The following is a 14,224-nucleotide window of genomic DNA, read 5'->3' as shown; positions in this document are numbered from 1 at the left end:
CAAACTGCGATTTCTTTGACAAATCGCAACTAAGAGTCGCAAGTAGCAACTAAAAAGCGCAGTTAACATACTTTTCCTCGTGCCATCTGTTGACCGACGTACGTACTTCGTTATGAGAGCCTTGTGCCTCACGAGATCGATGTGCCGTGTGTGCATATGAAGGGCTTATTTCAATAGTGGCACAAGTCCATTTTTGTTCATTTTGACATACAGAGTCGTAAAGATAAATGAGCGCTGAAAAATCTGCAGTTGAGATACCAGAAATATTCTAGTATATGCTTGCTAGAGATGAACCTTTATTTATGTTTGTTTGGATCATTAATTTCAGAAGCATTATAGACAGAAAAGTGGAGGTAATGGACTTGTACCACTATTGAAATAAGCCCTTCATATTATATGACGACATGCACATTCAGCATCAGTTATGATTGGTCAAATACTGCTGTGACTCTGAATGTATTATATTAATAAGAAGCAACATTGCCTTTTTCTCCCGAAAACATCAAGTACCGTAACAACTGTGTTTGATTCTGCTTCCAATATGACAGTTTTGGTTACTACTCCACATGCCTACAGGACTTTGCAATAACACAGCAGAACTCAGACATCTGTATAAGTGTAGTGAAATGAAAACAGTCATATGAATGCCTCACTTTTGTTCCAACACAGTTCAAGACTCGGGAGAAAAGTTTTACACCTGGTGTTCTACATGGCAACTTTACACACAAGAAATTTTTGCCGACACCACTACCACCTACATAAGTACGCTTTTCCTGAGCTACTTTCAAGTAATGCACTTAAGCTATTCCTGATTTAACTGGAAGATCTGTACTTCCCACTTTCATATCAACAGCCTCAAAATGCATATTGTAGACTTCGGGATATGATACAGGTCAGTGTCACACCAAGATTGTGGAGAAAAGGGGGGGGGGGGGGGGGGGCGGCATGTCACTCTCCAACAAGTTTTTACCAATAAGTAAGTGGCGGAAAATTGCGGGTATTGGACGGCTTAACATGTGGAAAATGAGATTTTTATTATTCACTCACTGTATTTAACATTTATTATTCCTTTAAAATCGCACAACAACTTCAATAAAACACAGTTTAATCATTCACCCACTTATTTCACTTTTAAACTGCAAATCCTCTAAGAGCTGTCTTAAATCTTCACGAGTCTCTCTCAACTGCCTTGATGTGGACAGATACGTACAGCAACCAGTAATCAGAGTCAGAAATGCGTCTGCAAAAACACAAGGATTATTAAACAATTTTTGCTGTCACTAATTACTAGCAATATAATTGACAGAGTAGATTGCTAATATTTGCTATAAGGAATATCACATTCGCAAGAACGATCTCACTGAAGTAATTAAGTCCATCGAAACGCTTAGAAACTAACCTCTCGTCTGACGAAAACGGTCTAAAGACGCAGTGGCAATTTCTTCAGATCTGTTGACAATGATATTTTGAGTTATCACTTTACTGAGTGGCTGAACTGTAGTTCAGGTACCTGTGAATATAACAGTATGTTAGAATTCATTTTCTAAACACGAACTATTACGGTACTGTACGGCTACTTACATATTAATTACACTATTAATATTTTCACATTTGTTTCTTTAATACAAAATTAAAGCCAACGGAAGAAAAAACGTAAAACATACTTGCCAATGACAGGTTTGTTGAGATGCAATTTTCTGTGTTGACAGATGTAACTTTTTCATACGGTGGTAAGTCGCAGAAATCGCGGAGTCACAGAAATCGCAGAAGTAGATGAAGTCATAGAAATCGCAGTGGCAGAGGAATACACCTATGTTCCTTAACTGCGATTCTTAACTGCGACAAATCACAGTTAAGAATAACAGATACTGAAAAGTAGCATTCACAGAAATCACTGATATCGGAAAATCGCAGTTTAGTCCATCACTAGTGCTATAAAAGAACGACAACGCAGAATAATTTAATCCCTTGTTCGCCTGCAGCGTTGCCAACCCCAGAAGATAAAATTATGGCATTTTGTATTTAAAATTATCGTTTTTATCTAAAATTATCGTATATTGATAATCTTAAAAAAACAAAAACAATAATGCTGATAATATGACGTACACAATATTTGTTTTCAATCGCGAATGGCAAAGTCTTCTCATCTTTTAAAATTTTTATCCATAAAACCTAATTACGAACCAAAACGTCTCTAATCGCGATGCTAAGTACTAAAAATACATTCAGAACCAGATAAACTCGGAAGTGTCCAAAGCATCACAGATTTTATGCAAGGAAAATTCGCTAACCCCAATCGAAAAGTAGCACTGTGTACGTAATATAATTAAAAATAATAATATAATTAAACTCACCCTAATAAGTATCGTTGTCGAACTCCACATTAGCACAAAGATTCCTATTTGGAGGAACTCTTGGTTACCATGAAGGTCCCTAGCGTTCTTTATGAACACCCAAAATTCGTCCACCTCTTTAGACCGTAGATTTTCGGGAAATTCTGCATGTGGCAATGCTCTCCACTGATCATCAATCATTTGCATAAGCCTTTTGGCTTTTGGAGAAGTCCTCTGAACCGACTTTATAAGTGGAACAAGCGTTGACGGCCTTGCAGCACTTTTGACAATGATATTTCTGGTGTTAACCAACTCAACATTTTTAGAACAGAATAATCAATTTGTTGAAATCATACCGCTTTTTTATCTCACAACAAGATGTATAAGAAACTGTTGCACTCTGTAGTAGAACTCAGTCACTTTAGATTTTTGTGAGATGTTTTCAGATTGGCTCATGAAATCCATCACACATACACCTAAATACATTTGCGTACAAGGCACAAGTTGGACTGGGTTTGCTGGATCTATGTCTGTCAAATCAGTTTTATTGATATAATCAGGAGACATATAGCAGAGAAGGATTTCTTTGTACGTTTTGCACATTCTATCATGCAAAGAGCAAATTACTAATTTCTCGCTTTGAAAATATTGATTCAGAGACACAAATTTCGGTAGAACCCACTCGAGAAATATGAAAAATACACTTACAAAGTTGTCCCTGCATGCCTTTGCTAACTGTTCAGCTGCATACAGTCTTTCTTCTTCCCACTTGCAAGTGAAAAATAATTGCAATGCATTCCTTTGTTCTAGAATACGTGAAACAACAGTTAACAAAGATAACCATCTTGTTTGAGACGGATGCAGTATCTTGTGAGGTTCGACATTACAAAACTGTTGGAATTCCACAAACTGGGCTATTCTTTTTGAACTATGCTTAAAGAATGAATACGTGTCCCTTGCTGTGTCTTCACATAGTCTTGGTAATTGTTTGCAAGGCTCAATTGCACATAGGTGCAATGAATGACATATACATTTCTGCATAAAAATACCAGGAAAAAATCTAGTTATTCGACTAGCAACAGAATTATCTTTCCCCATCATTGTGTTGCACCCATCCGAAGCAAATCCTACTAAATTTTCAGGAGGAATATTATGTACTGACAAGGCTTTACGTACGAGATCGTACAAACGATTAGCAATTGCACCTTCATGAGCGGCCTCTGCATTTTTCTCATCAAACAGCTGTAACAACTGCCAAAATTTAGCATGTATTTTGGAGTTATCTTCATCAAAATACCGCACACAAATTTTTCGTAGCGGAAATGTATGTAAATTCATCAATTATGAAACTGAACTTTTGTCTCCGTAAAACTTCATTCAGTTCATGCAAATGACATTTACCTATGACATTCTTTATCACCCCTGTGGCTTTTGTTCTACCCAACTGCAAGTTCTCAACAATTTTAGAATCGGGAAAGGCACTTTTAATTGCATCTGTTAAGTGATTGGCTGTATTAATAGAGATATTATGTTCTGCCAAAAATCCACATAGCAATATTTCAGCTCTCTTGCCCTGCTTATCAAATGTATCAGACGATTTTGATTGTGATGAAAAGTCAAGTTTCTTTTGTAGAGGCTAGACATATTTTACAGCACTTAAGTGTTTTTTTTTCCCTTTAGCATGATTTTTCACTACAGTCCACATCTACAAACTTTACACCGAGTTTTATATGCATCATCACTAACAGGTTGTAGCCAATCCATGAAAGATAAATCAGTCAACCATTCCTTTCTTAACTTTTGTTTCAAACGTTTTAATTTCAACTCACCACGCAGCCTCAATTTCTTCTGTGGGGTCCGCGGAGAATCTACACCACTGTTGTCACTTTCCATTATTTATATTTGGATACACCACTACGGTATTTATTTAAAGAACGCCACACTTTAATTTCCCTTAAGAACAAAAAATTAATATTCTTTTAAGAGCACAAAGACAACTACCCGTGCATTCAAGTCCCAATTTCACCAGCAACTGATGATGATGGCCTAGCCCTAATAGCCCTATTCCCCGGAAGCGAATATACAGTGTTCAGAGTCGTTGGACTGTTGCGGGGAGTGGACGAGTGAAAAAGAGGAAATTGCTTATATTGAATGGAGTATGGACTTAAATATATGAAAACAGATTATTAACGTATGAAACTACTACAAGTATCAATTTATTTTCATTTTAAATCTTCACAAAAATTATCGTAGATTCCGCAATTATCAGCAATGTACTATCCTATATCGTGTTCACGTTGTAATTATCGTATATCGCGATAATTTATCGTATGGTTGGCAACGCTGGTCGCCTGTTTCTCTGTCAGTGAACAGTAGAAGCACACGTGCCAGCTGGAATTCGTCTCGTAAAAAAAAGGGACAGTCGCGATTTTGGCTTCTGTTTCCCGCGTCGCCGGAATTTTAGCTGGCACGCAAATATGTTCTGAACATTCTTGTCACTCTCTTTCTAATTTAAAAGCAAATAATTTGTACAATTAGACTATAAAGTTTAAGTAGTCTTGTTGGCAGTTGATGTGGTGTGTTGTCATTTGTGTGAACGCTGCTGTTATGTCTACATGCAAATGCACCTTTTGTTCCAACATAAAATGAAAATAACTTTCCTTCTAAGAAAAAAAGCTTAGTTAAGAAGTTTAATACAAAATTTGCAATGGCACGTACTATTAGACTGCACAGAGTGGAAGGTTTGATATCGTGCAGGCTGCAGCACAATAAATGAGACAAACAAAAGTTAGTTTCTTCTTCATTTTGCCATATAAAGTAACTAACTAAAAAGATAAATAAAATTTTTAAACTGTTGTGACGTGTATTTCACACATTATTAGATACTCTTCTTATGTTCTTTTCGTATAAACATGTTTTTAAAAAGTAATATGGCTCTGAGCACTATGCGACTTAACTTCTGAGGTCATCAGTCGCCTAGAACTTACAAGGGAATGGTCAGACTTGTCATGCCGAAACATGTATTGCTTTTTTTAGCACTGTTATTTAACTGTGCAAAAGGTCTGTATGCAAAATTGTAGCAGCTGACATGAACTGGAAGTCACATAAAAAAAATCCCGAACATGGCTGTGTTTCCTGCTTGGCGCTTGCAGTGACGGCTGGCCACCCCTGGAAATGGCGAGTCGAGAGCGTTGTGCGCATGGTCGGGAAGTGCGGCCGTCTTATCGCGGCGTTCACTAAAGAGGAATATCGCTGCACGGTTTTGGTGGAAAGCGGAAACGAATATTCGTTTCTGCGGCATGCACGTCCTTTTAATTGCTGGTACGTATTTCGAAACATACCGTCCTGAAACTGGTTAGAGATGTGAAAGATGTTCTGTACAAGCCACTTTACGGTGAACATTCAATCTCCCCTCACAGGTGATGGCGAACCCTGTAAATGTTTTGCTGCTTGCCATGGAGATATACCACAGACGCCAAATGAAGCAATCAACAGAAGGCATTTTACAGAAAACTAACAGAGAAAATTGTGTACAGATTACTGGAATTTCCTGTCTATCACCGTGACAATATTCTCAAGCTGCAATCAGTAGTACATTATCAATTTTCCTCCCCACGGTTTCAGAATTTGATTAAATATTCGTGGCACTCCTCGAAATATACTGATACTAGGCCTGATTCATTCCTAACACCAGCCCAGTTTTGTCTACGGACAGCTAACAACGTCTGTGATTTGCAGGGCTGTCATATGTCGTCTTTGCTTGTATGATCTTGGTGCACAAAAAACCTATGTTTTGAACATTGTACCAGTATATCGCAATTTCGCAGTAATTAGAAGAAATAAAATTTGGACGTGTTTTAAACCGTACATTTATTTGTGTCTATTTCACAGTTATTTGGAAAGAATGTTGTAGATAACATCAGCCATATTTGTCAACGAATGTTTAATTATCATACGATCGCTTTCACTGGGGGAATCAGCTCTCTCACTCACAGAGTTTCAGGGAGAGCATAAGGAAACAATTGACAAGAATGGGGGAAAGAAATACAGTAGAAGTAGAATGGGTAGCTTTGAGGGATGAAGTAGTGAAGGCAGCAGAGGATCAAGTAGCTAAAAAGACGAGGGCTAGTAGAAATCCTTGGGTGACAGAAGAAATATTGAATTTAATTGATGAAAGGAGAAAATATAAAAATACAGTAAATGAAGCAGGCAAAAAGGAATACAAACGTCTCAAAAATGAGATCGTCAGGAAGTGCAAAATGGCTAAGCAGGGATGGCTAGAGGACAAATGTAAGGATGTGGAGGCTTATCTCACTAGGGGTAAAATAGATACTGCCTATAGGAAAATTAAAGAGACCTTTGGAGAAAAGAGAACCACTTGTATGAATATCAAGAGCTCAGATGGAAACCCAGTTCTAAGCAAAGAAGGGAAAGCAGAAAGGTGGAAGGAGTATATAGAGGGTCTATACAAGGGCGATTTACTTGAGGGCAATGTTATAGAAATGGAAGAGGATGTAGATGAAGATGAAATGGGAGATATGATACTGCGTGAAGAGTTTGATAGAGCACTGAAAGACCTAAGTCGAAACAAGGCCCCGGGAGTAGACAACGTTCAATTAGAACTACTGGCAGCCTTGGGACAGCCAGTTCTGACAAAACTCTATCAACTGGTGAGCAAGATGTATGAGACAGGCGAAATACCCTCAGACTTCAAGAAGAATATAATAATTCCAAACCCAAAGAAAGCAGGCGTTGACAGATGTTAAAATTACCAAACTATCAGTTTAATAAGTCACAGCTGCAAAATACTAACGCGAATTCTTTACAGACGAATCGAAAAACTGGTAGAAGCTGACCTCAGGGAGGATCAGTATGGATTCCGTAGAAATATGGGAACACGTGAGGCAATACTGACTCTACGAATTATTTTAGAAGCTAGATTAAGAAAAGGCAAACCTACGTTTCTAGCATCTGTAGACTTAGAGAAAGCTTTTGACAATGTTGACTGGAATACTTTCTTTCGAATTCTGAAGGTGGCAGTGATAAAATACAGAGAGCGAAAGGCTATTTACAATTTGCACAGAAAGCAGATGGCAGTTATAAGGGTCAAGGGACATGAAAGGGAAGCAGTGGTTGGGAAGGGAGTGAGACCGGGTTGTAGCCTCTCCCCGATGTTGTTCAATCTGTATATTGAGCAAGCAGTAAAGGAAACAAAAGGAAAATTTGGAGTAGGTATTAAAATCCATGGAGAAAAAATAAAAACTTTGAAGTTCGCTGATGACATTGTAATTCTGTCGGAGACAGCAAAGGACTTGGAAGAACAGTTGAACGGAATGGACAGTGTCTTGAAAGGAGTATATAAGATGAACATCAACAAAAGCAAAATGAGGATAATGGAATGTAGTCAAATTAAATCAGGTGATGCCGAGGGAATTAGATTAGGAAATGAGACACTTAAAGTAGTAAATGAGTTTTGCTATTTGGGGAGCAAAATAACTGATGATGGTCGAAGTAGAGAGGATATAAAATGTAGACTGACAATGGCAAGGAAAGGGCTTCTGAAGAAGAGAAATTTGTTAACATCGAGTATAGATTTAAGTGTCAGGAAGTCGTTTTTGAAAGTTATTGTATGGAGTGTGGCCTTGTATGGAAGTGAAACATGGACGATAAATAGTGTGGACAAGAAGAGAATAGAAGCTTTCGAAATGTGGTGCTACAGAAGAGTGCTGAAGATTAGATGGGTAGATCACATAACTAATGAGGAGGTACTGAATAGGATTGGGGAGCAGTTTGTGGACAACTTGACTAGAAGAAGGGATCGGTTGGTAGGACATGTTCGGAGGCATGAAGCGATCACCAATTTAGTACTGGAGGGCTGTGTGGAGGGTAAAAATCGTAGAGGGAGACCAAGAGATGAGTACACTAAGCAGATTCAGAAGGATGTAGGCTGCAGTAGGTACTGGGAGATGAAGCTTGCACAGGATGGAGTAGCATGGAGAGTTGCATAAAACCAGTCTCAGGACTGAAGACAACAACAACAACAACACTACTGTGGCAAGAGAGCGGCGCGTAGCTAACGCCACCTTGTCCCTAGATGGCGTTGGTATAACGTAGCGAGAGGGGTCAGGGTTGTACAAGAGGCAGTTATAAGCGCGGAAACCATGCGACAAAAATGTCTTACTTCATAAAATTGTTTACAGACTTCCAGGTCATGTCAGCAGCTAAAATTCTACATACAGACTTCTTGCAATGTAACTCACAGAGTAAAAAAAGCAACACAGGTTTCGACATGACAAGTCTGACCATTCCCTTGTTAGAACTAGTTAAACCTAACTAACATACATCTATGCCCGAGGCAGAATTCGAACCTGCGACAGTAGCGGTCGCTCGGTTCCGGACTGCAGCGCCTAGAACCGCACGGCCACTCCGGCCGGCTTTTAAAAAGTAAAACATTCATGGTGTCAAAATGTTTTGTGAAACGGATGTCATTAAATCAAAGCTCAGATACTGCAGACCACAGAGCTTTCACGTTAATTACAGTAATGGAGGGTTGGCTTGGTTCTTCCCTGCAATTTCTACAAGAAATTTATGTAGAGTCTGGTTTTACATACTGAGGCCCACACATGTTACAATGTTTAAGAAACTGCTGACTAGTTTATCACAGCTTTTCAGGGGTCCCGGTATTTTCACGGGGAAAATATGGAAGGGTTCTCGAAATAATAACGTTTCAAACATTCTATTGTTGATTGCCGTCCTGACAGCTTGCTTCAAAATATTTTAAACAATCATGAAGATGATACCAGACAGAAACCCAATGTTAAATTCCCATTCAGTCACCAAGTAAGCTGTATATTTCCAAGCTTGTACTGTCGAATTTAGTTCTTAAGGGTTATTTGAACAAGCAAGTTGTTTAACACTATTAACAACTTTTGTCTTTTGTTAAGTGCAGTTATTTTAAATTGTAAAAGGTTAAAATGAGTACAGAGCAAAAAATGCCGTCCCTCTTAAGGTGACACCGCTAGTCCTAGTGGGCCTATTTGTAAATCTGCCACTGTCAAAATGGCGTCTGTAGGAGATGTACGTTACAAGCAACATGCCATCATCGAATTTCTCACTACACAGAAAGAAACTGTGGGAATATTCACAAACGCTTGGGCAAAGCACTGTGAATAATGACCTTTTGTTGGCTGTTGTTGAAGTAAAAGGTGAACCAGTTGTGAGCTACTCCCCGTATTCCGGAATGGTCCAACTTCTGGAGCAATATTTCGTGATCAACACAATCAAGCGGCTTAGTTAAATCAAAAATTATGCCTAGCGTTCGAAACCTTTTGTTTAATACGTCAAGTACCTCACATAGAAAAGAGAATACAGCATTTTCAGTTGTTAAACGGCTTCTAAAGCCAAACTATACATTTGATAGCAAATTATGTGATATAAAAAGATCATTTATCCTTACATACACAGCCTTTTCAATAACTATAGCAAACACTGATGGCACAGAAATAGGTCTAAAGTTGTCTACATTATCTCTTTCTTCCTTTTCATAAAGCGGCTTTACTACTTAGTACTTTAATCGTTCAGGAAACTGACCGTTCTTAAAGGAAAAATTACAAATATGGCTAAGTACAGTGCTAACATGTACAGCACAGTACTTAAAGATTCTACTAGGCACTCCATCAGATCCATGAGAGTCCTTAGTCTTCAGTGATTTAATTGTTGACTCAGTCTCCCCCTTGTCAGTATCACAGAGTAGTATTTCATACATCAGTCTAGGAAAGACATTTGCCAAGAGAGACATATGATTCCTATAGAAACCAAATTTTATTTAATTCAACAGCAATGCTCAGAATATGATTGTTAATTACTGTACATATGTCTGACTTGTCAATAACAGAAGTACTTTTACTATAGTTCAATTCTTTTATCTTGGCGGCTCGCGCATGCCCGCCCAGACGCGGGAGATTGCTGCGTTGCCAGTTGTACGCGCCAAGAGAAGCAGCGCCATAGTATAGTTCGCAAACTTACGTTTAGGGGGGAGCGCGCAGTTTATGAAGTGAAGCCACCGCATTAACCCTTTCGCTGCTACAGAGACGTGCTTCCCGCATTCCGCGATGTGCGCGTATTTTGTCATCATTGCACTGCTCGCCTGTGCAGACACATGGTGTTTCAACTGCTTTGATACAATTTAACATTCGATTTCCCAAAAAATATTTGGCCCAAAAATTTGATTTTTACACATCATCTTGACTGATACCTTGCCCCCATAAATGACTTAATTTTGTTTCGATGTTCAACGCAGTTATTATGCAGCCTTAAATATAGTAAACCATTGCACGAAATTTTGAAAAGTTTGCAGAGGTAAAAGTCCATAGAGTATACTTCCCGTATGGTCGATTTTAGTTGCCACAATGTTGAGAATGAAATGTGGACAAGATGCCTAAATTTCATATAAAATTTACTGTATAACAATAGCTCATTTAAGTACGACATAGGTGTCGTATGTAATATTGAGAAATATTCCGTCTTTCGCGACTGTAACAAAAGTTTTATTTACACTGAGCACGTTTGGCTTTATTTTAAAGCACTTCAATTAATCAAAAGTAAGTAGACAAAATACATTAAGCAAAACTGTGGACTTACAAAAACATTAGGACTTGAATATACCGTCTATCAGTGAAGTGCTCTGAGCTATGTCAAATACAATTTTTGTGTGTGGCACACACAAACATCATTTATTTGCTAAAAAACTGATCTGCCAACACAAACGTTGAATATTGTGTTACCACAGCACAAAACTACGAAAGGTGACTTGGCAATGGAGGAGACAAAATACTGTCCACTGAAGATGCTTCAAAAGAGAGAAACACGTCTGGTCTAAATAAGTCGCTTATTACAGCTGCAGAAGAGGAATATATTTCAGTACCATTGCTAAAACTGCGACTGTGGAACAAAAACAAGAAAGAGAACATGAGTACCATTGTGAATGTGCCATACCTTTCCTTGATTGAAGTGCTTTAAAATAAAGCCAAACGCGTCTGGTGTAAATAATACTTTCATTACAGTCGAAAGACGGAATATTTCTCAATATTACATACGACACCTATGTCGTACTTAAATTAAATGCGATATTGTTACACAGTAAATTTTATATGAAATGTAGGTATCTTGTCCACATTTCATTCTCAATATTGTGGCAACTAAAATCGACCATACGGAAAGTATACGCTATGGACTTCTACCTCTGCAAACTCTTCAAAATTTCGTGCAATGGTTTACTACATTTAATGTTGCATAATAACTGTGTTGAACATCGAAACAAAATTAAGTCATTTATGGGGGGAAGGTATCAGTCAAGAAGACGTATAAAAATCAAATTTTTGGGCCAAATAGTTTTTGTGAAATCGAATGATAAGTGTGTCAAAGCAGTGGGAACACCATGTGTCTGCACAGGCGAGCAGTGCAGTGATGACAGAATGCGGCGAGCACCTGTCTGCAGCAGCGAAAGGGTAATGAAGAGACAAAGCACTAGAAATTTCAAAAAATTGCATTCAAACGAATATAATTCATGAAGTAAGGCACTTCGATATTGTTTTTAAATAATGAAAATGTTCAGCACCGCACAAGGTTTGAACTCATAACCTTTCGCGTAGCAGCCCAACACCTTAACCCTTACGCTAACGCACCTCGTCTGACTATGTAACGCCATCAGGACTATAACACATCACGCAAAATACTGACAAACACTGTTGGTATGACTATGAATTACTCACGCTTCGTCGACATACAATAGGAAATAAACAATTACCGCTGTTCTTTATTGCGAAAAAGCGGTTCGTGAGAGTGATACAAACACCTTTCCTTGCTACCGCCTGAATTAAGAGTCTTGTTGCTTGTTTGGTTTAATTAATAAATAGAATATGAAGCAATTGGTATAAAGAATGCTTTTTCCAAACTTTCTACAAAAGAATGTCTGCTATCAAGACATTGCTTTTGTTCTATTACTTTATTTATGACTGAACGGTTCTAAAACTGAAGACACTCGTCCATACTCTGCACTGCAGTCGAGATGTGGCAACGTCGTTGTCTGTTCATTGGCCGACTGTGTTTTGTGACGTCAGATGCGCAGAACGAAACTAAACTCTGCCGCCAACATAAATGACACGCACTTTACGAACTGACTTTAAGTTGTCAACCATGTGCTGCTGACCAGACACTTCCTTCACAACTGACGATATGGTTTTAATTTTATCCTGTGCATTAGCTATTCTATTTGCGTACCACATACTCTTTGCCTTCCTAATAACGTTTTTGAGAACCTTACAATACTGTTTGTAGTGGGCTATTGTAGCTTGATTGTGACTACTTCTAACATTTTGACATAATTCCAGCTTTGTTCTACATGATATCGTTATCCCACTAGCCAGCCACCCAGGCTGCCTTTAACTGCTGGTACCCTGTTTAGACTGTTCTAATGGAAAACAACTCTCTAAGGGCACGGGAAATGTGTTAAGGAAAGCATTATATTTGTCATCTATGTTATTGGCACTATAAACATCTTGCCACTCTTGTTTCTTAACGAGGTTTAAAAATCGCTCTGTTGCCGTTGAATTAGCTTTCTTATATAACTTGTAATTATATGTGACATTTGGTTGGGTACGAAAGCCTTTTATGTCAAAATTTGTGCATCATGGTCTGAAAAGGCATTCATCCTTTTACTAACAGAATGCCCTTCTAGTAAAGAAGAATGAATAAAAATATTGTTTATGGCTGTGCTACTGTTCGTCTGCACCCTAGTTGGAAAAAACAGAATCTGAATCAGATCTATCAAAATCCTTTTTCTTGCACAGTCTTACACAAAATTGATATTTAAGTCACTACATGTAACTAATTTTTGGTACTGCCTATAAAGTGAACCAAGAATCCTCACTACCTTGAGCAGAAATGTTCTGAAGTCAGAGGTAAGGAATATATAAACATTAGAAGTTTAGTTTCAATAAATTCAGCTGCCCCTGCACACCATTCAAATATCTGGTCGGTGCAGACGGACTCAAAAGGAATACTGTTTTTTTACGTATATCTACGGACTCAAAAGGAATACTGTTTTTTTTACGTACACAGCCACTACCCCACTCCGCGAGGAACTCCTTGAAAAACAGCCAGCTAATCTGTACCCTGCCAGGTGTTACAGAGTTGCACAGAATCATTTTGCGGAGACTCGTCGCATGTGAGTCCCATTCAAAAGACATCAGCAGGTTTAATTGCACCAGATAAGAGAGTACTTAAAAAAAGAAAGAAAGAAAGTGGTTACAGTACTACCACTGTATGGTACTACTAAATATTGACCCAGCGATGAAAGACCGAAAATGTTTTGAACTCACATTTTGAGTGAATAATTCAATTCCTCAAGCAGAAGTGAATGACTTAAACACCTGAACTGAAAGCGTTGTAGAACTAAAACGGTACCTTCCTATGCAAAATATTAGTTATTCACTTCCCTCTACAAATCCCAGAAGTTTGTAACGGGAATTTCCAAACACCCCATACATCGTGACCTCAGTTCTCGTCCTTCTTAAGCAGCCCTTCGAAACTATTTATCAATACTTTGTCGTTGAGTATTAGTCTTACAGTGTGTTCTTCATGTCATTAGTCGGATACGGACATGACCTATTTTAAATATTGCTTAAAAGTTTTGTTAACGATTCCCATCAATCATCATGATGCAATATCTGTGTTGCACAGTGAACAGTACTGTATTTTGTTCCTGGTTTCCTTTCTGAGTAATACAATCGTGTTGTTATCCACGTGTCGACTTCTTATTTTTTAGTTCGTTTAACTCGCTAACCTGATGCTCCTGTGCAGTTATTCCTGATATTGTCACATTGACCTGGCCC

This window comes from Schistocerca serialis, chromosome 1 (genome assembly GCF_023864345.2).
Source record: "Schistocerca serialis cubense isolate TAMUIC-IGC-003099 chromosome 1, iqSchSeri2.2, whole genome shotgun sequence".
NCBI classification, from domain to species: Eukaryota; Metazoa; Arthropoda; class Insecta; order Orthoptera; family Acrididae; genus Schistocerca; species Schistocerca serialis.
This window is presented reverse-complemented; position numbering follows the sequence as displayed.